At 38.6% G+C, this 23588-nt stretch overlaps 1 protein-coding gene, 1 long non-coding RNA gene and 1 pseudogene across 4 annotated transcripts in view; 1 reads left to right on the top strand and 2 right to left on the bottom strand.

The window, feature by feature from the left end:
- Positions 1 to 21714, bottom strand: part of LOC148997255 (single-pass membrane and coiled-coil domain-containing protein 3 pseudogene) — a 29065-nt pseudogene extending 7351 nt beyond the window's left edge. The window contains exon 1 of the transcript XR_016147093.1: positions 21590 to 21714. The product of XR_016147093.1 is annotated as a single-pass membrane and coiled-coil domain-containing protein 3 pseudogene (transcript). The remainder of the gene's footprint in view (positions 1 to 21589) is intronic.
- The window catches only part of LOC120475522 (ribonuclease inhibitor-like), a 457326-nt gene that overhangs the window by 120291 nt on the left and 313447 nt on the right, over positions 1 to 23588 (top strand). The window lies entirely within an intron of this gene.
- On the bottom strand, positions 15910 to 21121 carry LOC120485870 (uncharacterized). Its single transcript, XR_016168918.1, has 4 exons — positions 20988 to 21121; positions 16356 to 16421; positions 16202 to 16259; positions 15910 to 15954 (listed from the first exon to the last, which is right to left on the bottom strand). It is a non-coding gene; the product is annotated as an uncharacterized LOC120485870 (long non-coding RNA).

The raw sequence follows: 23588 nt of genomic DNA, 5'->3' as shown, positions 1-23588 counted from the left end.
TCTTACTCAACTCATTGTAGTTTAGGATAAATAATAAATCTGATTTATGAAATCAATCGACAAAAACAATCAAATTATTTTTTAAGTCATTAAATTCAAGTTCACGTAAACTTTTCCCTCCGCTGCGGCTGTCTGTCATTGATTTTCTATTCAGCATCAAACGCGTCGCGTTCGGTTAGGACAGTCAACATGATGAAACTCTCTCCAAGATGATTCACTGTTACTATTATTATACTTGACCTGTAGATAAAGCTCTATGGTTTCGCATAAAAGGACTATATTGCTGTACTGTATTGCTGTTTCTTGACCATGTTCCTTTCTACCGTGTGTCTGTTAGATCACAACACAGGAGATCACTATCATTCTTCACACGCACAATAACTGAAATTTAACTGTTTAAAGAAAAGGTTCAATAAACTATTGTATAGATAGATGGCAAAAAATGCATCTCAAAATGCATCAGATTGATGCTTTAAAATATAGAATATTAAAAATTTTATCATGGGGGAGCATGCCCCCGGACCCCCCTAGAGGAGGACTTTATATATATATATATATATATATATATATATATATATCGTTGTTTAGTGTTTTATTAAATATATTTCTATACTTTATCAACTCAATAGTCTACAATATAATAGTCATATAAATGTAGCATAATTATAATAAAATACTTTAGGTCCATCAAAAAGCGTGCTCGTTAACCAGCAGACAAGCTAAACCAGCACAAATTAGTGCGTAAAAGGTCACCAAAATGTTGTATTTGAACCTCAAATTAAATACAAAAGGAGGGGAAAAATGCAAAAAGGTCCACTTTTTGAAAAAAAAGAATCCCCCCTTTCAATAGGCTGGCTACGGACCTGAACGTACACCATTGACTGTTCAGTAAATGACGAGGGGAAGGTTTTCTGGCAGGACAAATGGACAAGGGGATAATATACCTCAATAGAAAACGGCTCTTAAAACATGATTACCCACCAGAAAATGATGAAAAAAACATTCTTATGGTCTTATAAAATAATTATGAGTTACAATTTGCAAATATTTGTACTTCAAGGGATTAAAATAATAATGTTTAAAATTCTTAAATATAACTTTATATAATGCTCAAAGGAGCAATTGTCAATTAAAATAGTGTATAGACGCTTATACAACAAAGTTATGAAGATTAATATGATTACTTTACCAACTTCTAGTTGTTAAAATGTATGCGTTTTATATTAGAAATGACTGTCCGAAACACAGTGAGTAGAAATTTTCAGCTGTCCGGAACACCGTGAGTCCATCCGGACACTGCGTCTTCCGACAGTTTTTTCAAGATTTCTCTAAAATGATTTGCTCAAAATGTGTCAAACAAACATTGAAACGTGTGGAAGGCGTGTCCCCAGAGACAGATGAGCAATCAGGGCTGCATTCAGCCCGGACAAAACGTTGCACAACGTTTTTTAAACAGAAACGGTGATGCGTTGAACACCCCGTTCTGATGACGCAAGAGTTGCAACTATGGAGCCCGATAAGACCATTCTCTGTGTTCTTTGTGAAGAATTTTGGGAGCCTGATGAAGTCGGTATAAATATGTGTTTAATATTACAAAATATACCTGATGTTACAGTAGCGGCACTTGCCGCCTAGAACACAAGAGAATATCCCAATCAAGTGAAGGGATTTGTGGAAACTGAAAGCACACATTTTACCTAATTCAGACTAAAACACATTCTGTTTAGCCCCACACACTAATTTTATTTGTATTTCATAATGTTTTAATAACCTATTTTCTTTCTCATTTTTAGGAAAAGCACTTACCATTTTTTATTTCTATACCAAATGTCATACACTTGCAATGAAGCTAAAACATATAATAAACTACATCATTTTGATATCCTATATTTTTGCATTATATATCCTACGTTTATATCCTATATTATATATCCTACGTTTTTACAAAATATACGGATATACGGCATCTCTCTGTAGATTTAGCTTGTCAAGAAGCTTTAAACGCAACCCCAATGTTTACCTGTCATGCTTTTTCTCCTGTCCCAAACTCTATCGGGTCATATTTCACCCGTACGTTTGAGCTTTACTGAGCTGGCTGTAGCAGAACGTGCAGGCAAAGCGTAATCGTCATCCATAACTATAATACAGACGAATATAAATATATACGCCCCTTCAATGAATGACCTATTTTAGAACATTTTTCGGGCGCGCCATACAAGGCACATAAGATACTGCAGTCAAACGTTTGACTGGGTTTGCGTTATGCATCCACTATGTGCTAAAGGGAATGTAGTGAGTGCCCGGCGCCGGAGGTGAGGCGTTTATTTAGTAAGCATGAGCGCGCTGGAGCGGGCATGTAACTTACATTCGCAGCCTGACTCATAATGAGTATTCAATGTGCGCGGCTCGCTGCAGCTGGCTGATTTGAATGAGACGACCCGGTTACTGTGAACGGGGAGTGCCGCTTTGTAAACAGTGACGCGCGAGCGGGCACATGATTTACACATAAAAATACGTACAACTTTTTTTTCTTCGTCATTTTCTTTGCTTTATTGGCGGTAGTCCAGTGTTCCCCTTTGTGTTTGGCGGTTTCGCCGGGTTCCGCAAGGAAGTTAGAGAAAATAGAGAAGTCAGGTTATATGACGCCATAGACAGGCGACGAAACGGAAATAAAGAAACGTCCCGTTTCTTCGAATTAAACTATAAATTTCTCCGTATTTTAAAGTTGGTGGAAACTGTCCGGATAATGCAAGTACACATCTAATAGAAATATATAAAATAGATATAGTTATTTTTGCTATTTATAAAGCAGAAAAAATACATATTGTGGCTTTAACCCATTGTGCGAGTTCACTTTAATACCGCGTGCTTTATATACATGTTGCTGCTGATTGGATTGCAGTTCTGACACACCCACCAAACGAGAGAAAACATATCTCAAACCCCGTTGCACACCGTTTCCTGGAAACATGACGTTAAACTAGGAAACCGTAGCAAAACGTTGCGCACCGTTTTGAACTTGAACGTGCCCCAGGTTTATCTTTCAGCGGGTTGATATCTTAAAGGACATTTTACTGTGCAAAGTGTCCAGAATACAGTGAGTCTACGTTACAGTTTAAAAAGGGAAAAGCGAATGGACGCAAAAGTACACGGACCAATGGGTCATTTTAAAACTAGTTAATGATTATAATGTGTTTCAACGAGAAATCATAGCGAGAAACGAGCCAAAAAAAATTGGCCGTTTTTTTGTGTGCATTCTCGCAGTTTTTGACAAGGTTTGGGGCTGGAAAACCTTGCTGGCATCTGGCAACCCTGAGACGCGAGGCCGGTGGTGCGATTGCTAATGAGCAGCACCTGTGTAGCACACCTGGCTCGCATCTCTCACGGAGGAGCGACGGAGTGGATGAGCGAGAGAGGAACAGGCCTGGATTTGTTTGTATTTTATATTTTATTTTGGGTAGCCAGCAGTCATCCGCGAGGGGCTGCTGGCAGGTATTTTGTTTGTTTATTTTGTATAAATAAAGTTTTTATTTTGATTGTTATCCAGTCCCAGACAGCAAACTGACATTGAATCAACGTGGAAACGACGTCTCTCATGACATTGAAACAGCGTTGATTTTGCTTATCGAATTAACGTTGAACCAACGTCAGACGCGGCATTCTTCAAAGCTAAATGAAAATCGAAAATTGGTTTGCTTTCATAACGTTGAAACAACGCGTTGATTTCAAGTTGATTTTCCGTTAGTTTTGAAAGAATGACGCGTCTGACGTTGGTTCAACGTTAATTCGATGAGAAAAACAATGTCAAATCAACGATGTTTCGATGTCATATTTCCACGTTGATTCAATGTCAGTTTGCTATCTGGGGTTCCTTCCCTGAATTTTCGTGAAACTCTTTACATATGTGTGAATCTCGATCTATTTATTTAGAATAATACAACAATCCTAACCCTATCCACAAGTTTCCGAGGGGCGCTCCTGTAAAAAATGAAGTGGGTGAAACTTCCGGTGAGGCGGCGGAAGTAGCATTCCAATGGTATTTTGTGTGTTAGTTAGCGAAGAGGCTAGCTGTTTTTCGGAGAATTATTTTACTATTTAAAGACGCAAATCTTTATGAGAGATGTCGTTACGGAGCTCAGGGACAACATGTGCTGTTCACGGTTGTATGTATAGCCGGACTAAACTAATTCAGTGGCTTAAACGGGATTGTTTTGAACATAAGCTGAAAACGAAATCAGAGTGATCCTGCAGAGCCCGTCTCTGATCCTGCCAACGACTGTAGTTTCCATCACCTCCCAAAAGACGACGAATCTTTCTGTGTACATTAGTTTAAATTCTTAATATTCTATAAACTCTATCAGCATGTGATTAGCTGTTCTCTACTGATGTTACACCTAAACTCAGGATCAAAGCCCGTGTTGACAGAATACCAAATGTGCCAGTTAATGTATTCAAGCAGCACATTCATTTATAATTTTGAATAAACTCCAAAGCACAATGACTAAGTGTGTATTTTTTATTTTAATTGTTTGTCAGCTCGCACAACTGTCTGTCACCATGCCTTGATGAGTATTGATTATTAATAATGTTATTATTATACTCCCAATCAACTACTGCAGAGGGTAAAGGTACTGTTATTTCACCCTTTTGAATTTCGTTGAGGTCGTGTTCCCACATCATTAGCTAGTTTGGATCGCTATAACTTGAATAACTGTCAACTGTTGAATGAACGAGTGTCAAGCATGTCAAGCATTGATTTGATCAAATCGCGCTTTGTTTACGTCGAACCGGAAGTCGCGCCCACTTTTGACGCAAGGCCCCATGGGGCGTAGGAAACTTGTGGATAGCCTTTCTATTTGACCGCTACTCAAAAAAATATTTAACCCCAAAAGTTAAAACTTATGTAATTCAATTGGATGTCAATTTTCCATCCAATTTAATCACATAAATCCAACGTAAAAGGTTAACACTTTATTTAGGCTTCACCATCATGTTCAGGTGACGTGAATTAATTAAATAATTGTTATGTGAACCGATGAATTGTGATTTAAGATTGTCGATCAAATAAACTTTACTCATTTCAAATAAATCATTGTTACTTGCATTATATAAATATCTTACATTTCCTTTAGGGTTGGGGCCGATCCGATCCAGTATCGGTATCGGGACCGATACCAGCGTAATTCACGTATCGGATTTCTCCGATCCAACCTGCGGAGAAATCCGATATTTATGAGCCGTGTCTGCGCTTTAACGTTGTCTGCTGAAATGACTCCAAAAGTGATTCCCGCCGGGCCTGTTAGTCTGCTAGCTGGCTGCAAACTGTGGAATGGATATCCTGAACGGAGGTGCAGCTCAATCATAGACTGTAATAATAGGGCTCAATAATGAGACACACCCCCCCTCAGGAAATCCATTCCGCAGTTTGCAGCCAGCTAGCATAGCATTGAGCTACCAACATGTTCGCTGTGTGGAAATCCTATGGTGGAAATACTTCACACTGGAAACACCGCAGCAAAATGCAATGTTCGCAAAGCCGTATAAATTAAACTATTTGTCTGTGATGCATGTTTGCAATTCGCAGTCCAGAAGAGAAAGAGAGAGATCTCTCACGCGGTGCAACAGCAAGCACAACACGACAGCCCTGCTTAATGAGTGACGACAGAGGAAACGTAGCGTGGTTACAATTTTGATCTGTGATATTAGTCTGATTTCCAAAGATTAAAGAATATATTGAGGTTAAAAAAAAACATTAAACAATAGCCGCATTCTGTCTAGCCAACTTCCTTCCCATCGCGGCGGTGCACTGTCATTTCTCCCTAAAACTCAAACTTTAAGACAGAATCAGCACGATCTGTGATTGTTGTAAAATGCAGTCACTGCTGTTGCTAAATTGCGGGACGCTTTTAATAATAAAAAGAGCTATTAAAAGCAGAAAATTTGCGCAAGAGATGCTGTTCCCAGTGCGGCGCGCACTCCGAAACAGACCGCAACAAGACAAGCAAATTATACTCTGGGCTTCATATGCGCGTCTAAACGATCAAATGTAGCCTGCACAAGAAAAATGTCAAACCGACCGGCTTGAAGATTAACACTTAAACCACCATTTATGTCTAAAATGAATGTAGTTATGGAAATAGTTGGGAGAAAATATGGTGCATCAGTAGACTATAAATCTGAATTTGTTCTTAAAGGGGCAGCAGTATAAATGTGATGATTGCGACATTACTGAGAATCAAACAACAAAAGGCAAAAAGAAAATCACTCACAGCTCTTGAATTAATAACTTCAGCTTTAATAAGCATAAATCTATCTATGATAAACTTTGCAGTGCTATTTTACTTTTGATTACTTTATTATAATCCTTTTTAGACCACCTGAATAATGTTAGTAGACCTTCCTGAAATTAAAGCACTGTGTAGGACTGTATAATGTGTATCTTTGTTTAATTGTCTATCTATTGTTTAATATATATATATATATGAAGAGTTCAAATGCAAAAGCCTCTAAGTGCCATTTGAAATTTTGTTCTAGAATGACCATTTTTATCAAGCTTGTATATTTAAGTTCAGTAATTTCACTTAAATGACAATTAATAGGTAATCTTCATTGCCATTTAAGTGAAATCACTGAACTTAAATATACAAGCTTGATAAAAATGATAATTTTAGAAGAAAATTTCAAATGGCACTTAGAGGCTTTTGCATCTGAACTCTTCATATATATATATATATATATATATATATATATATTGACATACATACGTACATATCATCCTTGCTTGTAGAGAGGAGTTTATTTCAGCATTATATAAAATCAACAATAATGATAAATAATATTAAAGCAAACACAGCTCTGGTATCGGAAAAGTATCGGTATCGGCCGATATCCAAAGTCAGGTATCGGGATCGGAAGTGAAAAAATGTGGATCGGTGCATCCCTAATTTCCTTAATTCTATTGAATAAATGGTCAAACACATGTTAAATTTTCAAACATTTATTGTGTGCAGTCCAAAAGAAATTAAAAAATCAAAGCAGGACATAATACAACACTTTACAAATTAATGCTGTTTTAGTTTTATGCATACTCCCAAACTGTACTTTCTGTGGCTATTACGTATGTTACACTTTATAGGGTGTAAGGGTGTATATAGGGTGTATAGTAATAGGGATCTAAATTTCAACAGTAAACTTTTTTCCCTCCACATTTTCAAGGTAAACATTTTGCATAGTCATAATCACTGCATAGTAGCCTAGAAATCTAGACGCACCCTAGCGGCAGCAAAAATTATTTTGCAGCAAAGTGTGGTCTAGCAACTCTCCATAGACGTTTGAGCTGGAAAACCCCAACTCTGGTAGGGCCAATCACATCGTGTATAGAGTCGGAGGGCGGGCTTAACATAATGATGACAGAGTTGCGACGGTCAGAGCCAGCTCGGACATATTCGGTTTGAAGTCGTTCATCCTCGGACGCGCTGTTACAAAAAAGCTGTGGCGTACTGATCAACTTGTCATTTCTGATCAACTTGTCGTGCTCTGATCGGTAAGGTGCACGGACCTCTCCCGAATCATCTCCAGCACCCCGAAGCACCACTACTCCGCCTCCGCTTCCCTCGTAAGCTGATATTAGTATTTAAACATTCTCTATGATATTATTTTTTTAATGACACACTGCCTCTTTCTCTCTCACACGTATGTTGGCTAGTTATAAACTCTTTAGACTTGTATGAGCCATATTCACTTTGTATTTGTCAATTTTGTGCTGTGCCACTAGGGGGCTGTATGTGCTTTGTGGCACAGCTGATCTCGGGTCAGCCCGTGTAAGTCTTTTAATTTGGAGGTAACTCAGACACAGGTGTCGCTGATTGAGAAGCAAACAGTTTTCGACTGTGCCCATGGTCTTGCGCTTGGGGTAAATGATACGGTGTGTTGTATGTTATATTATGAGTTAAGATATTGCCGCTGTATGATATGCAGGAAAATAAATTGCTAGATAATAATAACATTAATGAACGCTCTCCGTCTTTATTTTACGTGTAAGATCACACGCACATGTCTAAACTTAAATCCACAAAATCAGCAACTACTAGACTTTGTTTAGGACTTAGTCAGTACAAGACTTTTAATGATTAGTGTTTTATTTGTAAAGTTTGTGGGTCGTGTAAAAAAAAAAAATCCCTCATTTTGGGGATGATTCCGGGAAATCTCTCTTATTTTCAATGTTCAATGGTGACAACTGGACTGGATACGGTAAAAGTTTATCAACTTGCTCCTCTGAGTACGTCACTGTCTTTGTTGTTCTGATTGGCTTCAGTGCTATCCAATTGCGTGCAGAGAGAATTTGAAAGACAACCGTTTATCCTGCCCCTCGGATTGAGCCCTGTCAATGAAGAGTTTCCAGACCTAACATCTTGATGTAGGTCTGGCATACCAGGCTAACTGCACAGTACAGTAATCAATTTGTACAAACACGAATGTAATTTGCACCCGTCTTCCTAAATAGTTGTTAGAAAAAAAATAAAACAATCAGGACACTTGGAGAAAATAAATAAATAAAAAATGTACACAAATTTGAAACACAAAAGTGAAATAACCTTAAAGGAATAGTTCAACCAAAAATGAACATTCTGTCAGTAATGACTCATGTTGCTCAACCCCGTAAGACCTTTGTTCATTTTCTGAACACAAATTAAGATATTTTTGATGAAATCTGAGAGCTGGATCACTCCTTAGGGTGCTAGGTAATTGCATCTGCCAGCCCAGAAAAGTTAGTAAAGACATTGTTAAAAAGTAAAAGTATTCTTGTCGCTTGATAAACTTAAGGTTGAACCACTGTAGTCATTTGGACTATTTTAACAATGTCTTTAACTTTTCTGGGCTGGCAGATACAATTAACTAGCACCCTAAGGAGTGATCCAGCTCTCAGATTTCTTTAAAAATACCTTAATTTGTGTTCCGAAGATGAACGAAAGTCTTACGGGGTTGAACAATATGAGGGTGAGTAAATACTAGGGATGAGCGAGTACAGCATTATCTGTATCTGTATCTGTTAACCATATGAATTATCTGTATCTGTATCTGTACTCGGACTGGGCGGGGCCTAAACCCGGAAGTGGGCCGGGTAGTCTTGAAATGGGCGGGGCTTTAACCGGTATGTTATTTTAAGCATGCAATTGATATGGGTTGATCTGAAATTGCTATATTTATTGCTGATAAGAAATAAAACTATTTACATGACAGCATCAGCATTGAGCTTCAGATCAATGGTTTTGATCACGATAACAAACGAACGACAGAACAAGTTTTGCAACATGAATACAACACATGTGGCTGCAATTATGAAGTAAAATGTAATGAACAAGAGTTTTCATCTCAACTAGGGCTGGGTGATATGGACCAAAAGTCATATCCCGATATATATTTAGGCTGAATTTCGATATACAAAATATATCCCAATATTTTTTCTGCAAAGTGAGAGCAAATGTTCAGTCAAAGCCAAATATGACATGTCACAAGTAGTTTTATTGAAACTTGAACATTTGCTAAATCAAAGGAATAAATAATAAACAGAATAAATTTCTTCACCTTAGGGCTGCATGATTAGCTATGACAAAAATTTTAATTGCAGATTATTCCCTTGGAATTGTAATTGTGATTTATTAATTGGTTTATTTATTTTGTTAATACAACGTTGGTATGAGCCATTACAGTCATTTAAAAAAATATAAAAAATAACACAAAGAAAAATATGGGTATTAAGGGGTTAATATAGAAACGACAGTTACCATGGTGAATAGTGAATACACAATACTAACAAGAACTGTTTATGAAACATGGAAACTGCTCCTGGTGAATAGAATGAAAATCATAACTGCATTGCTTTTATTTCGTGTAATTTACAACATAACGGTGTTGCATGCTCGTATAGTTTCTTTTGCACTTTATATACAGAGGCGATCCAGCGCGCGTCGCCGCATTTGCGCGTGCAATTGAGTGTGCGCTACGACTAACGTTACAGTATAACGGCTGACAGGACAGAAAGTCCGTTTTGCTGAGGTGAAAGACTTTATTTCATAACATAACATGCTTTAATCAAGCACGCAAAGTGGAAAAGGAGTGGCTGGGGCGCGGGGAGCAGTGCAGAGAGCTCTGGATCAGCACTCAGCAGCTTGCTTGGAGCAAGGATCACAGCGCAAACCTGAACTAAGCCTATATCGATATGAAATATGGTCTAATTACATATCACATTTAAAAATATATATATTCTTTATATTGATATATCGCTCAGCCTTAATCTCAACATAACTTTTTTTTTTATTTTATTTTATTTTTTTTTTATCCGAGCACAGATATTGACTCGTATTACTCGTATAATATTCGTACTTGACAAAAGTGCTTTATCCGTACCGGATACTCGTTTCAGCCGAGTATTCGGCTCAACTCTAGTAAATACTGACAGAATTTTCATTTTTGGGTGAACTAACCCTACATGTTAGGTGTTATAGTGTGTGTGTGTGTGTGTGTGTGTGTGTGTGTATATACACACACAGTACACACACATTTTGTTTTAGTTTTTTAACATAAAACATGTTTGACAATTTTTACATTTTTACAAACACGGTTTCAACAAAAACATTTTTGTTAAAGTGTGTATGTCAGGTTAAATTTGTAATTATGATTAACACAAAATAGTTAGGGGAAAAACACGTTTGTCAAGTTGGTGTATTGTTTTGTATGTTTTTCGATACCTAAAGGCAGAATATAAGATGAAAAAGTTCATTATTTTCAGTACTCACTAAAAACTGCTCCTCCCCCCAATCGAATCACTTGACGTCATAAGAGGGGAACGTCTTCCCAGGTCGCTGAGAGTGAGTCGGTAGGCGTTTCTCAATGTCAAGGAAGGATCCTTGGAAGCCGGAATTTCGAGGATGCTACGTCATCGATGTCCGTCGAAGGACTGTTCCAATGTCGAGGATCCTCAGAATTTCAACCAAGGACTGAGTCCTTCGTTCGGAAAATATCCCATACACAGGAAAGGATGCATATGTGTAGCCTTCGCGCTCTTAAATCACCCACAATCCTATGCGCAGCTTTGCTATCTTGTTCAAAAACTAAAAAATGTCGACCGTTAGCGGAGTCGGAGTGATAACGGCAATATGCTTTCAAATGTAAGCAAGTATAATTTCAGTTTAGCCATTTATTTAATGTTTGTTAAACTATTTAACATATCGGCTCAAATTTGCTGAGGGGATTTAAAGCTGTTCCCTTTTACTGGTGATTAACTTTTTGATTTTTACTTCATATAACGTTATAGCCTTTTTTGTTGGTCACATAGATATTTTACAATTGCATGTGTTAGACAGCTAGATAATGGAGGTAGTTCTGTTAACTCCGGTAATATAATCGTTTTTGAATGAATAAACTCCTTTTTAAATCAATATTTTGTGTCAAATTACTGATTTATTTGGTAGGTGCCATGTTATAAGTGGGAAAATGTATAGCGAGGCGGTTGTTACAGCGAATAACGTTACAACCGGCTGATCAAGACCCCTCTGCTTTAGAGTTTGCGGGGTTGTATTCACTATAACAACCGCCTGGTTATACATTATCCCTTTATTTATTTATTTCTATGAGGACTGACAAGACAAAATAAGGACTGTCAAGTGTATTTAAACAGTGCAGTACACCAGCACAATGATTTTTGCAGCGCCGAAGCGGACCTTTCACTGATGTAATGACGCAATGACGTGCACTTGCTAGCCTGTTCCATTTACGTGTTCTCCGAACGCTAAAGAGGACCCTTGCCTAGCCTCTGAAGGAAATGACTTGGAAGGACCCGTCCTGCCAAGGAAGTATCCTTGACATTGAGAAACACCTGGTGAGCTGTGTTGGTAATTGTACGAATGATAGAGCGAGAGAATTATTTGATTAGGACATTTATTTATTTAGTTATTTAAGTTAGGTAGTTAGTTAGGTATACGCAGGAAACAGGTTTGCCAACCGCAATTAAACCCTGGCTGAAGAAGAAGAAATGTATATATGCAGGCGTCACGATGGTGAATTACTGCGTTTGTACTGGGTACCGTTAAAACCGGTCACGGAGTCCACTTTTTGATGACAGCCGCGAGACTAGCTCTCAGAATATCAGCACTTCGGCAAACCTGACTGTGGCGAGGGGGCGTGAGTCTGTAGCGGCTGCGGGAGAGAAAGGACGGATCCGCACGGTGAGATTAGTAGATCAAGTGCAGATGATGAACACCTGTGTTTGATTGCAGTAATTTTCCGTGGAGAGACCGTATATAACCGGCGAATGAGAGAGCGAGAGAGAGTTGGACTGGGACTTCACGCGGCTACTGCAACCGAGACTGAGAAGCAAGTGTTGGATCGTGTGTTTTGTTTATGGTGGCGAATGCGCTACTGTGCGCCTCGTTTCTTTTTTGTTTTTTCTGAATAAACGAGTCCCAGTCACGCCGACCCTGTCTTCTTCTTTCCACACACTGAACCTCTTCACACTGAGCTATTCTGATAGGCTACCGCGCATCTCTACCGCGTATCTAACAGTAGTTCCGCATTAATTAATTTGCATGCGAGTTTTATTTATTTCAACCCTGTATTCTCCGTGTAAATTCATGCACCGAACTGTGACGGCCGTACGTTTCGGTTCAATACGAATACATGTACCGTTCCACCTCTAAGTTATGCCTATACTTTCCAAGACACCTGACCAACTCTCCACTGGTTCTCTTCACACCAGATATTTATGTTTCTTCGAATTTCTGTTTGGTTTCTCATCTGTCTCACACCTGGGAGGCTCAAAATTGTAAGGCTGTGGGCCATCGTAGGTTTGAGGGGGATTTTGGATCTCCTCAGACTCAAAACTCTCCATACTTGAATGAACGTTTTTGTCTCATCTCCCTCTAATGACATCACAGGCAGCTCCACTGTGTTTTAAAAATATGATCTTGACAGAAATGGCTATAAAGCTTAATGTAGGGCAATTACAGTAATTATTTTAATGATAATTAAATTTTCACTCAGACATCTAAACATTATTTAATATATCTAAAAAAAAGTTTTAACCTGACATACACACTTTAAACATATAACTTTCAACATTTAGGACGGAAATAAGTGGTCTACTCACTGCCTCAGCTGCCATGGAGCATTCCACTGTTGCTGTTAGCTCTCTGAAGCTGAATTTCAGCAGAACACAGGAACCAAAAAACATTGAGGGCAAGAATTTTTTTTTTTTTTTTTAATAAAACAGTTTCTGCACTGCTGCAAAAAGAGTCATCAAATAAGTTCCTGGACTGAGACAATAGCACAAGGGCTAACATCTCTCGTGTAGTGTTGGCCGATATGCTCCATTTTCATATCGTCCTATCGTCAGCCTGTGAGATTGGCGATACACGATATTATCATGAGGGGGCGGGGCTAACTTATTTGATTATTAACTTGATTATTTAGCCTACTCATTAATTTGCTTGTTTTATTAGCCTACTTCGTTTTATATACGAGAATCTTTTTTCTATTTTGCTAGCAAAGTGTTTATTAATAGGATCAGGTTATTTCCTGGTACAGTGAAGTAAAAAAAAAGAGATCCTAATCCTTTTGTTTGTCAACGGGAAATTTACGGACACATTAGCCTATCCTCATGCCGTTACATGCAGCATTTTGACTAGGGCCTATTTCTGCACGAGATGAAAACACGTTTTAATAATTTCTTGGGTCAGAAAAAGTCGGAGTTTGCGATATGTGCCCCCTACCAGTGCGCTCTCTGCGCACTTCACATGCGCACTTCAGTAAGCACGAAGTACGAGGGTTAATGTGTTTTAAATGCCGATAGAAACAAGAGCAAGGGCCAAACGTCTAGCTGAGTCGATCGGTTTATACTTATGACTTGACTCAGATAAAGGAAACGTTTACATGACCACATGCATTGTCAAGTTTATTCAACATAATCAGGTTAAGAAAGTCGTCGCATGTAAACGCGCTCAATCTCTGAAAGTGAAAGTAAAAACGGACTGCTTTCGGCATCTGCATTAACACCGCGTTCCCTCAGAGACGACGATGATAACGGTAACTAATAATACTATTTTAGTGATATTATTATTAATACTATTTAGTAATTGTATTGTTTTTAGTGTTGGTGTCATTAAACGTTTTGTTAATGTGTTACAGAAACAAATACTGACGAACAACGATGCCGTTTTCATCTTGGATCTGTAGGAAATTGAATTTTGCGTCTGTTAAAACGAGCACACTTGATAATTTGTGAATGGACCACCTTGCAATTAAATTTTGATGTGGGATGTTTTTTAGTCTGTTTTAAAAACATTCTCTTAGAGGAGTCCTCATTAGTGCGTGTGTTGTTGCAATTGTTATGAGATGATGTCGTTGTAAATTTAGGCAAGGCAAATTAATTGTAGTTCCTAATATTAATTTAATAACAATACTAGCTTTATAATAATAATAATAGGCCTAATAATAATAATTTAATACATTATGGTAAAACGAGCCAATTATCGTATTGATATCGTCAAAGGCATCTGCCATCGGCGACATGTCAGACTATCGTCGATACACGATACTATCGTCTTTTGGCACAACCCTACTCTCGTGTCATGAGTATCAGAGCTACAAAAGCAGGAATGGTGCATTAGGTCCAGTCTCTAGCATTCTGGAGTCATCAGTTAATAGAAAAATCAGTTTCAGGGTATCCGTCTTCAATTTGACTGGTTGACGTGAGATGCATGTATTCATTTCCAAAGTCCTTATCTTTTTACTTGAACCTGAACTTTTGCTTCACCCCAAAAACAGTCATTATTTCAAAGACAAGGTCATCCATAGACTTTGGGATTCCTGTCTTAAGTGTAAGTTTTCTTGCATCGTCATCCACGCCAAAAACAATCCCCAAAATGGCCGGACTTGACATTTTTTCTCTACTTTTCTAAAAGAAGAAACAAAGCAGAAAAAAAACCAAACACCATTAAAACAATTTTTACCAGTGTTACTTGTTTTAAATGAATTCAAAACACTTAAAGGAGAACTCCGGCGAACAATGAACCTTTGGCCTAATAAAACATCGGTACATAGTCAATCGTTCTCTGAGATTTGTTTTCATGATAATCGAATGTAAAGAGTTTTATCTCTAAAAACTGTTTAGCGTATAATGCTAGTAATGGGGGCATTGACTAAGTAAAAAGAAATCACTAGTTTATACCACTAACAAGGCTCAAAATAGCCCCACACTAACGCAGTAACATAATGAGGCTCCATACAAAACGATGCATTGAGAACTGTGTAAGTGTACAGACCGTTTAATAAGAAGATACTTTATGAAGACAGTTCACTTCACGTATACAGACAGGAGCCATCTTAATAAATAGTCTCGATAAGTCAAACCACGAACGTCGTGCTGAGTGATCTGAACTGTATGAAGTTCAACAAACTTCTTAACTGTGTGAACGGCGTTCGGGGATCGACTTATCGAGACTATTTTTTTTAAGATGGCTCCTGTCTGTATACGCGAAGTGAACTGTCTTCATAAAGTATCTTCTTATTAAACGGTCTGTACACTTACAAAGTTCTCAATGCTTCGTTTTGCATGTATGGACCCTCATTATGTTACTGCGTTAGTGTGGGGCTATTTTGAGCCTTGTTAGTGGTATAAACTAGCAATTTCTTTTTACTTAGTCAATGCCCCCATTACTAGCATTATACACTAAACAGTTTTTAGAGATAAAACTCGATTTGATTATCATGAAAACAAAAAAAACATTTTTTTTTTTATGAAAACAATTCGATTATCATGAAAACAAATCTCAGAGATCGGTTGACTAGGTACCGATATTTTATTAGACCAAAGGTTCATTTTGCGCCAGAGTTCTCCTTTAATAAACACTTTACCTTAGATGAGGATGTGCCTCTTCAGGGTTACCATTCGTCTTCCTCCTACCAAATAATCATAGAGTGGATAAGTATCTCTTTCATTTGACTCAATGCACGCACACAGCTGACATGAAAAGGTGGCTAACTGTTCTTGTTTTGGAGATGACTCATCACGGTGGGCACAGTATATATGACTTAGGAGGTTATTCCATGATTTAAAAGTGCAAGGATAATTACTGTAATATAAGGATGCCCGAACCTTGCCCCAAAATGTCCATGTTTAAGCTTAGAATGTTTCAATAACTCATACCTACTGGATAATTCCGTGCCACAAACTTTATATTGCCACATTCCCGAAACTCACATATCTGAAATTCAAAAAGAGAGAGAAAACAACAGACGTCACAGTTTTGCAAAGAAATTAGTCAAGTTTAACTTTATTACAAAGAAAAAAATACACCTACCATAATTGAGTGATTATGCCTGACCAGAGCCAGAAATTTTGAAACAGTGTCACATCGATGAGGACTCTGAAATAGCAAAGACATCCAGTTTTATTATTTTTTTGGAAATAAAATTACAACTCAGCATGAAAAAAAGAAAGCACTTATTCCACTTCATGAAATCCTATACACCTTTACATGTAAATAACTTTCATATGCGGTCGATTAAGTATGTGTGTGCAATGTTTTGACATATTCAAAGTATTTTAAAAGCAAAGTAACGTTAGGCCTAAACTGTACGTTAGCCCTAACTTGCGTCGAGATGACAAGTTGTTACTAAAAATGACGCACATATACAACTTAGTTAGTCGACCGTAGTCTTTTAAATATTAGTTTTAACTAGAAATCCTATAGAGCTCGGGATCGTTGCGTCACGTCGCAGTGCATTGTGGGAATCACGGTACGGAAGTAGATGTACTGTAGTAGGCAGTAGGTGGGAATTCAAATTGTAATGTTGGTCATTTGGTATTTATTCTTTTCAATTTCGATTTTTTAAGGAAAATGGTTCAGTATTGCTCTGTTGTGAACTGTTGTAATCGATCGAAAGGGCAAACGCCTCTCAAATTGTTACTTTTCACCATTTTCCAACGTGGAAAAAACACAAGGAGACTTGGTGTCTGAAATCACAAGGAGGCGTCGGATGGCTTGGGTCGCTGCTGTACGGAGGAAAACCATTATCTTTGATAATATTTCCAAGGACATGCTTGTTTGCTCACGGCACTTTCACAAAGGTAAGGTATAATTATCACTGTGGTCTCTTTGCTTTGTAATCAACTCCGTTAGCATCGCGATTAGCCGTTAGGCTAACTGATAACTGATATTTTTATGACATGGTCAGAAGATTTTCAGCTGCCAGAGTTAACTAGCTAGCTATTTACATTGAATGTATTCATTTAGCAGTAAACTCTCTGCTGTTAGATTAAAGCAGTAAGTACGTTGCTGTGTTTTTGGGACCAAGCTGTTAAATAAAGATACTGTTGTAGCTGTTAGCCAAATCAGCATATAATTATCGATTAAAATGCTTTATTATGATGAAATGAAATGCCCTTTTATTGTCACTATACATATGTACAATGAGATTACAAGCAACTTATTTTCCAGTGCCAACATGCAGAGCCATAACAACATTAAATTAAATAAGATAATTATTTAATTAAGTTGAATTGAATAAAATAACCACAAAGAACTAAATAGTAGTGCAAAGGATAATTATTATGAATAGCTTATATTGTTCTTATATTGCTGGAGCTCTTTAGTTTATTTAAATCTCTTTGGATTTAAACATTTCTGCCAAATGAATACATGTAAATGTAAATCACACAATTGCTACCAGGCAGCTATGTAACAGAAATTCAGTTTTTTTGTTATTTTCGTTTTCAGGCAAGCCAGCATATGAAATGCGACCCTGATTGGGCACTGGTCACAAAGGGATCAGTGGGAATTCTGACAGATATCAGCGGAGGATTCAACGGCAGCAAGCTCCAGTTGTCACCCTTTACCACACCTTAAATAATATTAAATCAAATGAATAAAAATTCTGTCATTTTATTTGTGAAATTGCCTACAAAGGCTAAGTGCAGTAACTACGCAAACAGAGAAAAAAGGCCTTTAAAGTTTTATACCAGGCAGTCAAACATGTAATGGGTAGATTATGTGGTAATGCATCTCCGAAACGGGACATAATTTAACCCAGATATTTTTTCACAAGACAGAACACATGTCATAAAGCCCATTATAAGTCTTAACTCATTTTTGACCAAATGTGTAGTTACTGCGCTTTTCCTTTGTAGGGCACAATACAGAACATGAAAACAAGTAAAAAATAAATAATATATCAAATGAATAAAAATTCAGTCATTTCATTTGTGAAGTAAAGCACATGTAAACAAGCAAAAAAAATAATAAAAAATATTAAAGCATTTGATAAAAGTGAGAGGGAATGTCTAGATGTTGCACAATTACAGCACTCAAGTGTGGCTGCAATGATGGATGGGTGATTATGACATAGCTGCTGCCACTCTCTCCTTTAAATTCTTTAATTTAGTAGATGCTTTTAACCAAAGCCTTTTACAAAATCAGGAATAACATTTGAGCAACAATGCAGAGACCTCAGTGAGCCATGGCTGTCCTGCACACGCATCAGACTGAAATATTTGAGCACTATTATGTTTTACAAAAGCTTTAATTCTGAACAAATAAATACAGACATTTGCAATAATATTTTACTACATTGATATTCCATTGGATTCCAGTGTATATTCACTGATGCGTGGTTAACGTTAACATTACCTTAGTGCGAACGATTGTTTTCTCCGCGTTTACTTTGAAGATCTGCAGATTTTGCACCCACCCATGTGTGAACTGCGGGTGAGCCTCCAGTGACTTAAAGTTTTTAAATTGATCGGAGGTGTAAGCGCTCACTCCACAGACCAGGTAGGACAAAATATCAGGGAAACTTGGGCGTGGTAAACTTTAATAACTATTGCACCATTCTCTCTTTTCATAGAGAATGGTGCAAGAGAATCATACAACCGGCTTTTGCGTTACCGCTAAAATGGCCGCCGTTACCCACAATGCACCGTTCCATAACTTCTACGCCCGAGCTCTATCCACAAGTTTCCTACGCCCCATGAGGCCTTGCGTCAAAAGTGGGCGCGACTTCCGGTTCGACGTAAACAAAGCCCAATTTGACATGCTTGACACTGGTTCATTCAAAAGTTATAGCGATCCAAACTAGCTAACGATGTGGGAACACGACCTCAACGAAATTAAAAAGGGTGAAATAACAGTACCTTTACCCTCCGCAGTAGTTGATTGGGAGTATTATAATAACATTATTAATAATCAATACTCATCAAGGCATGGTGACAGACAGTTGTGCGAGCTGACAAACAATTAAAATAAAAAATACACACTTAGTCATTGTGCTTTGGAGTTTATTCAAAATTATAAATGAATGTGCTACTTGAATACATTAACTGGCACATTTGGTATTCTGTCAACACAGGCTTTGATCCTTTAGGAGTTTAGGTGTAACATCAGTAGAGAACAGCTGATCACATGCTGACAGAGTTTATAGAATATTAAGAATTTAAACAAATGTACACAGGATGATTCGTCGTCTTTTGGTAGGTGATGGAAACTACAGTCGTTGGCAGGATCAGAGACGGGCTCTGCAGGATCACTCTGATTTCGTTTTCAGCTTATGTTCAAAACAATCACGTTTAAGCCACTGAATTAGTTTAGTCCGGCTATAGACGAATCCGGCGAAACTACCGGAAGTAAGCGGGCGCCATTACTGAGCTGTTGCTGGGTAGCGTTGCGCCATTGCCTTCTATTGTTTTAGTTGCAACTTGCGTCCACTGGAATAAACAGCTCGAGATTTACGACTGACACTAACGTTACAACGTTAGCCCTTGTATAATGTCGAGTGGGTAAACAGTTTCTGTTATAAATTGTTTCAATGGTGGCAGTAAAATTTCAATTTTGAAGAGAAAACATTGTGAATACCCCGGGTCGACTGCCCCTGTCTGGTGCCGTACGGTAAACACAGATTTCCTGGGCGAGTACAAGACGCGGACATTCGCGTATAATAACAATTATTTAATGACATAAGTAAAAAAATATAATAAATGTGTGATATAGTGATCAGCAAAATCTCCTCTCTTGTTATTTTTTCTATTCAATTTACATGCTATGGTCATTAAATGGCTTTCCTGAGCTGAATGTAACGTTATGTGACATAATTGTTCTCCTGCTGTTATATTGACCTCTTTCCATGGTTTAAAAACAGTAGTTGGTCGATATTGTGTATACTTTCTAGCTGTAACGTTACTTTACCCATGCCCGTTGCAATGTAAAAATTAGATAAATAATGGACACAAATGAAAAACATGAATTTGTTTATTTGATTTCATTTATTTATTTATTTATTGTTGCCAAATGGACAGATCTTTTTTTTAGTTTCCTCGGTAGCAAACGTTAGCCTAGCTTGCTTGCCAAGCTATTTTCATAAATAATCTGTAAGATCGTTTGTACCTTCATCTGTGACTGGAGGCCAATGTCTAACATCATCAACCCAACAAGTCTGCCTGGCTGTAGCTGTCATCACGGGTGCGTTATCACCTTATCTCCGAGGTTTGTTTACATACCGGTGCATATGTCTATGCCGGTGTAACAGCTCAGTAATGGCGTCGCCACAAGATGGCAGCCTACACAAGAACGCTCGTCGGATTCGTCTATAGATACAACCGTGAACAGCAGCACATGTTCTGTAGCATTCATACAGGCATACAGTACGTTCGATTGACTGTTTGTGCAATGTTTTGGCATATTACAAAATAACGTTAAGATGCACGTCGACATCACGGAGCCGTTATCAAAAATCATGCTAACTTTAGGTAATCTGCCTACATTCAAAAATGATGCACATAGTCAGTCGAAAACATGTTACTCTTAAATGGAAAGGCCGAAAAAGTTAATTCCTCTGAAGTGAAGTCACATCGAAAATAAGATATTAAATCCGAACGATTAAATGATAAAAATAGTTGATATTGAAGTCTTAATCATTTATAAATATCAAAAATATCTTACCTTGTCGAATATTCCACATCTGTTCACGCAAATCGCTGCCTTGTATCGCGCCTCCAACGACTCGACTTGCCGCCGCCTTCAGTTCACTTTTTTTCTTCTTTTTTTCCTTCTTTACTATAGTGCGCATGCGCAACTTCTGCATTTGTCCCTTATGTCAGCAAATCAAGTCCAGTTTATGTATTTTGATCAGTTTGGATTTTGATCCATTACATTCATGTTGTGTATGAGTAATTCATAACAATAATGGTTATTTTATACATTTTTAAATATATTTTATTTAAATTGTTTGCTTAGATTCAATTAGTGCCAAGAATCATTTGGTTATCGGACTGCATTTGAATCAATACAAATAAATCTATTCATTCTGCAACACCGAACAGCGACACAGTCAGTGAATAAATTATATCCAATTCTGCAATCAGATCTTTTCAAAAGATTGCTCAGCTGTTAGAGCAAATCATTTGTTTGTTGTTTTGTTTTTTTAGTTTTCCTGCACAGCAGATGCTTTTCCCAGCATTAATGATCAACATTACAGTGATTTCAAGTAAGCTGAAATGAACTTTATCTGCTATCAAATACTGCTGAGGATTGTTCTTGCTTACCTGCCTTTGTTCTGAAGCTCCAAAGACCGTTTGAGCCGTAGTTTGATCCTCTGATGTCTCCTGAATGAGTTTCTCAAGATCTCTAACACCCCAGTCAGTGCAGACACGTTTTATAGTAGTCTATGCTGATGCACTGCTGCATCACACAACTGATATTATCACTACTACTTTCAGTATCACTTTCAATATGATGCACAAACTGCTTACATGCATGACTCAGCACCATAGCAATTAACAGTAAGTAACGGGATTGTTGCCAAGGTTGCACTGAATGATTAAAGGAGTAGTTCACTTTAAAAAAAACTTTTGCTGATAACTCACCCCCATGTCATCCAAGATGTCCATGTCTTTCTTCCTTCAGTCGAAAAGAAATTGAGTTTTTTGATGAAAACATTCCAGGATTTTCTCCATATAATGGACTTCAATGGGGTCCAAACGGTTCAAGGTCCAAATGAGAGTTTCAGTGCAGCTTCAAAGGACACCAGACGATGAATAAGGGTCTTATCTAGGACCCTTCGAGTCATGACTCGAAAAAAGATTTGTTTGCAGGGGTAACTCTGAATATATAAATGTAAATCCCGAATATATAAATGTATTGATAAATTGATATGAACTTGCAAGCGCTGCCCCTGGAGGAGGCAGACCCAGCCTTGGCACTGCTCTGTCCGGTACGTGCTCTCCGCACCTATGTCGACAGAACACAGTGTTTCAGGACCTCAGACCAGCTCTTTGTCTGTCATGGGGGGAGCCAGAAGGGAAGGGCTCTCTCAAAGCAACGGCTGTCCCACTGGATAGTGGATGCCATTGCTTTGTCTTACCAGTAGCAAGGCCTTCCGTGCCCCCTTGGTGTGACGGCCCATTCCATTCGGAGTGTAGCCTCCTCTTGGGCTTTAGCGCACGGCGCCTCGCTAACAGACATCTGCAGAGCTGCAGGCTGGGCGACACCCAACACCTTCGCCAGATTCTATAATCTGCGAATTGAGCCGGTATCCTCTCACGTACTCGTTTCGGCCAGTTCTGGATCCGCTCAGGTGTCTTCGCTTGCTCGCCACTCCACTCCCCGGACTGGATAAGTGCGATATTCCTCAGTTCTTCCATTGAAGTCTTGAGTCCTCCAGCACCGACGATGCGGGCACCACTGCTGTTGCTCTGGATGCTGGCTAGGTGCCTCCATGCGCACGGTTCCCCATTGTGACCGTCTCATGTGTATTATCCACTGTAAGCCTCTCTGAGCATGTGTCTTCCCTTGGCAAGCCATCTGCCACCCCTGGAGTTGAAATTGTAGCCACCTGCGGTTGGTACTCCAGTGTTCCATATGTGTTCCTATGTGGCCATATGTGTATTCGTAAGTCCTCCCTTCGGTAGGCAGCTGGTAGCATGTCCCTTCCGGGATATGTTTCCCAGTGTACCTTGGTAATCCTGTGTCAAAGTCGGATCCCCAAAAACAAAAACAAAAAAGAGGTAAGGCTCGGGGGTCCAGACTTTCGCAGGGCACTGGAAGACAGCTTGAAGATGGCGTGATGGCACAGACCCCCAATCTCCGTCACTTCTGACGTAACTCGAAGTGACTACGAAAGGGAACGTCTCGGTTACGTATGTAACCCTCGTTCCCTGAGTAGGGAACGGAGACGTTACGTCTCCCTGCCACTTCTGCTGTATCGCTGGGTAGAGGCCGAGTTCAGTCTTGGCTCCTCAGCGAAGACATACTGCGGTTGCGTTCACTTCCTCCTTTTATACTCACGGAGTAGGGCGGAGTACGCTATGCAAATTTCCGCAGCCCCAAGGCATTGCATGCCATTGGCTCGTGTTTAAATACTCGAAGAGGATTGGCTTTCTATGCGAAATCCCCCAATCTCCGTCACTTCTGACGTAACGTCTCCGTTCCCTACTCAGGGAACGAGGGTAACATACGTAACCGAGACGTTTTCTGTCCCACGTGTCAGTAGGCTACTGTGTTGGGTAAAAAGGCCTTTGTTTATTCTGCTCCCTCTACATGGAA

Source organism: Pimephales promelas, chromosome 2, assembly GCF_988280905.1.
Source record: "Pimephales promelas chromosome 2, fPimPro1.hap1.1, whole genome shotgun sequence".
NCBI lineage: Eukaryota > Metazoa > Chordata > Actinopteri > Cypriniformes > Leuciscidae > Pimephales > Pimephales promelas.
Note: the sequence above shows the minus strand (reverse complement) of the source record. Positions and strands in the feature narration are given on the sequence as shown.